At 42.9% G+C, this 5,007-nt stretch overlaps 1 pseudogene; it reads left to right on the plus strand.

Annotated features, from left to right (window-relative positions):
* Positions 1-301: 301 nt before the first annotated feature.
* On the plus strand, positions 302-1,229 carry LOC142214540 (olfactory receptor 5G9-like; annotated as a pseudogene).
* The last annotated feature ends 3,778 nt before the right edge of the window (positions 1,230-5,007 follow it).

The raw sequence follows: 5,007 nt of genomic DNA on the forward strand, positions 1-5,007 counted from the left end.
TAACTGCTAGATCAATAGGGTCTAACTATTGGGGCCCCAACATTAATGAGAACAAGGAATCCCAGCACACAAGATTAACTGCAGCAGTAGTCAAACATTGATAAATTCCATTCTATGGAGAGACCCAGGAGTGAGGCTCAGGCTTCTCTTAGGTAGTCCGGTAGAGATGAATACACCGGCACAACACCCCACCAATCTAGGAGTTTTGTATCATTTGGGATATTAGTGGAATACCCCTTCTATTGTCCATTAATGATTTGATTCTGTTTAACAATGTTGGTTTCCAGATACAAGGCTCACAATGAATGAAGACAACTATACCTCAGTAACATATTTTATCTTTGATGGTCTAGGAGTTCAAGATGATCTTCGGGTAATTTCCTTTGTAATTTTTTTGTTGTTATACATAGTAGACTTGTCGGCAAATCTGTCTATTATAATTATCCCTATTTTTCATTCCGCTCTCCATACACCCATGTATTTCTTCTTGTATAACTTAGCTTTCCTTGATATGGGTTTCTCATCGGTGGTTATCCCCAAGATGCTCACAGATCTTAGATCACAGGAGAAGATGATCTCATTCTATGGCTGTATGCTACAAGTACATTGTTTCCATTTCTTTGGTAGTACAGAAGCCATAATGTTTTCCGTCATGTCTTATGACAGATATGTGGCCATTGCACAACCTTTAAGATACTCAACCATCATGACTTACAAGGTCTGTTATAGTTTAACCTTATGTACTTGGGTTATTGGATTTTGCCATGCCTCGGTCCACAGTATAATGATTTCAAGGCTTCCATTTCATGGGCCAAATGTGGTGAAACATTTCTTCTGTGATGTTAAACCAGTGCTAGATTTGGCGAGTACAGATGTAACTCAACATGAACCTTCTTTTTGGAATCACCGGAACAATAACTATAATAACCTTAACTTTAAACATAATCTCCTACAGTTTAATTGGAAAATTTCTTTTAAAAATAAAGACCTCAGAAGGACGAAAACGCGCATTGTCCACCTGCAGCGGCCATTTTACTGTGATTACTCTCCTATATGGAACAGGTTTATTCACTTACCTGCGCCCTAATACAAAGGGTTCTTTAGATCAGGAGAGAGCGGCTGCCATTATGTTCACCATTATAACCCCAACGTTAAACCCAATGATCTATACGTTAAGGAACAAAGACATGAAGAAAGCTTTCCAGAAGTTGCTGAAAATTTCTCATTAAGGCAAATACAAAAAATCTATACACTACAGAGGGGACAGAATTTTAACTCAATGGTTTCAATCCATTTTAATGGCTTTTGTTGTCTTCAGTGTCAAGATAACATGGTGCGGGGTGCTATGAATGTAATGTTAACATTTGCAACATCTATTATTTACAAATATTGCATAACCCAGATCTGTAGAGTAAGGGCTAGTTCACACGGGGACATGGACGCTGATTTTGACAGCAGATTTTGCGGCCAAATCAGCGTCCATACAATGTCCACACTATGTGAACTGCTCCCGCCGCGACCATCGCGGTCGCGGCTTTCACCTCCGCTGTCGGCTCAAATGAATGAGCCGACATGGAGGGCGCTGCGGCTGGGCGGAAGCCGCGGCTCATCGCGAGCGGCTTCCGCCCGAAAGATAGGTCATGTCGCTTCTTTTTCTGCTAGCGAGCTAGCAGAAAAAAAAAAGCGAGTAGTTCACATAGGGATACATTGTATGGACGCTGATTTGGCCGCGAAATCCGCTGTCAAAATCAGCGTCCATGTCCCCGTGTGAACTAGCCCTAAGAATTAATTTCACATACATTCGCTACATATTTTTTTCATTTGCCTATACTTATAGTTAATAGAGATGAGCGAACAGTAAAATGTTCGAGATTCCATTTTTGTTTCGAGTAGCCCCTCAATATTCGACTATTGGAATCGAATATCGAACCCTATTATAGTCTATGGGGGGAAAATGCTCGTTTCAGGGGTAGGCAACATTCGATCAAATTACACTTACCAAGTCCACGAGTGAGGGTCGGGCTGGATCCTCCGAGAAGTCTTCTCCGTGCAGCGTCCCCGCGGCGTCTTCCGGCTCTGAATTCACTCTGCCAGGCATCGGGCCTGGGCAGAGCAGACTGCGCATGCCTGCACTACAAGCGGACATGCGCAGTCGGCTCTGCCCAGGTCTGATGCCTGGCAGAGTGAATTCAGAGCCGGAAGACGCCGCGGGGAAGCTGCATGGAGAAGACTTCTAAAAGGTAGGAGAAGAACCAGCGTTGATTGGCTGACTGTATAGCATTCGGCCGATCAATGCTGGTTCTGCATCGAACTTTTCCATTCAAATAGCGAGTGGTACTCGATCGAGTACGAGTATTTCGAATACCGTAGTATTCGATCGAATGCCTACACGCTCATCTCTAATAGTTAAGTATTCACAGTAATGACAGTGGAAATAAATAGTATTTGATTAAATAAAATAAAAACAATTTTCAAAATTAAAAGACTTTGGGGTTCTGAAGTTTCATTCCTCCTTGTTGGGTTTCTTTAGTCTTAAGCCTTCGCGTCTTTTCTCACTACATATTTACATTTTGGACAAACTGATTTGGCATTCAATATCATCCTTCTGATGACACCCCATTATATACTTTGCCCATTATATCACCCTTACACTACTACAAAACCTGCTCGTCTTCTGTTTGTATAATTTGCGCCCTCTCTCTGCCTAAACCTGAATATTTCTAGAAGTGAACTTCTTGAGTTTACTATCTAATGATTTTACGAAGGCTGGATTTACACCAGTATTCAAACTCCGTTCGGTGTTTGGGTACACAAATCTTTTCTCTCCACGTTTTTTGGCCGGAAACCCAGTGGACCCCTTTATAGTTTATGGGGTCCATGGGTAACCGCTTTTTAAGTGAATTAAATTTCTGCCTTTCAGGTCCCCAAGCGGACCTGTAATACTGTGAGATTATTATTATTAATTTTTTATGTTGAATTGTCAACCTTACATAAAATTTTAAAGTGGTGCTATATAAAGAATGTTTTTTCTTTACTAAAAATGATATCTTTTTTTTTTTTTTTTTGTTACTAATGCCTAATCATTTAGAAATTTCACCAGTGTTAAGGTCATATTTTGTATGCACGGTGATACGTACTGTATACTAATGTGTCTTTCTTTACCTTTCCTCCTGGCTTAGAGTGTCCAGTAGGGTTGAGTGATCAGAAAATATCGGATTCCGATCGGCGATTGAGAAAATTTCACAATCGCAATCGGAATTCTGATCCCGATCTTTTCAGGTGGGATTAAGATTGGGGCCCATTTCCCACAATGCTTAGCTACTGGCCAATCATTGTGGGAAAAGCTTAGCACCCATAGGAATGAATGGAAGCGGCCGGCCACTTAACCCACTGCGTGCCGGTTGCATCCATTCATTCCTATGGATTTACCACAGCCTGCCACTCTTCTGCTTTGTCCCTGTTTTACCATATACTCAGATGACTATACAGTAAAACAGGGATGAAGCAGAAGAGTGGCAGGCTGCGGTAAATCACTGCGTGCTGTGCTGCTGTGAGGATGACGAGGCAAGTTCACGAGTAGATAGATACTACTGTACATTGACTTGTCTATCTACTAGACAACAATGTACAGTAATATCTATCTACACGTGAACTTCGCTCAACTTACCTGCTCAGAAGTGCTTGCCGCTGCCCTCTGCTGGTCCGGTCCTCTGTCCTTCATGTGGCTTCAGAGCGCCCTGCACCCCGCCCCCACCTCCCTAGACTAGTATTATAGAGAAGGCGGTGCTTAGGAGAGTGTGGGCGGGTACTGGGAGGGGAGACGTGACTGATCGGGATCAAATGGAAAATGAACAGAAATCGGATTTTAAAAACGATCCTGAAATTTCAAGATCGGCTCAACCCTAGTGTCCAGATGTGTGTGTGTCATCATGAGACATGTTTCTATAGGGTGATCTGCTAAATATGTTGTCTGTATGTGCTACCATCTAGTGATATATGTCAAGGCTTTGATAGCATGCTGCAATATTGTATTAAATTGATTTCATGAGAATCTGAATTCCTTACTCTTATTAGAGCTGAGTTAAATTGGACCACATGGCTGAGAGACTGTTAGGTGTGTGTATGTGTGTGTATGTGTGTGTGTCAGAAACACACAGTATTGTGGCTGCCAGCCACTAGGAGAGCATTACAGATGGACAGTGCAGGAGGAATCTGGGCCTAATAGGAAGGTTGTGACACATACAGTAGGTGCTGCTCCACCATGCAGTCACAAAGAAGCATCTAGAATCAAGGTGATATTTGGAGTGGCAGTGGAAGGCAGTTTTATTCCAGCTCCCTTGTACCGGTCTGCCTTACAAAACTGGTGGCATCAGTGTATTCATGGAAAGAAATAGCAGGGTTCATCCATTACATCCTACAGGAAATGTGCTCCTTCCTCTCCTTCTGCAAGGAGTTTGTATATTCTCCCTGTGTTTGCATGGATTTCTTGCGGGTACTCTGGTTTCCTCCATCACTCCAAAGACTTACTAAAAGGGAACTTAGTCTGTGATCTTTATATGGGACAGTGACTGCCAACATCTGTAAAGCGCTGCAGAATATGGCAACGCTATACAAGTAAGCAAAATAAATAAATCTTCTATGCAACCTCAGTGCTTCAGGACATTGCCAAAGAGGAATCACTGTCACTATAATGGACCCTCTCACCAGATATCAGACCACCAGATGCCACACTATTCTGAAACCCCACCTGTCACATCCCAACCGCACAGAATCCAGATTAGTATGAGGTTCTTCCTGCACATCATTGAGTCCAGAAGAAAGGGGGGTGGGGGTGGGGGGGTGGAGACAGAGGACACAAGTCACAGGGCACATTCCACAATACTGGAGGGAGTACAAGTCGCAGCACAATTTTACGGGGAATGCAGGTGAGGGCATAGGCAAGACGACAATCCTTAGCGGTGGAATTGGAAGGCCAAAGCACCAACTCAGACTCCTCTATTTTTCTCA

The sequence above is a fragment of the Leptodactylus fuscus genome, chromosome 7 (genome assembly GCF_031893055.1).
Source record: "Leptodactylus fuscus isolate aLepFus1 chromosome 7, aLepFus1.hap2, whole genome shotgun sequence".
Lineage (NCBI taxonomy): Eukaryota > Metazoa > Chordata > Amphibia > Anura > Leptodactylidae > Leptodactylus > Leptodactylus fuscus.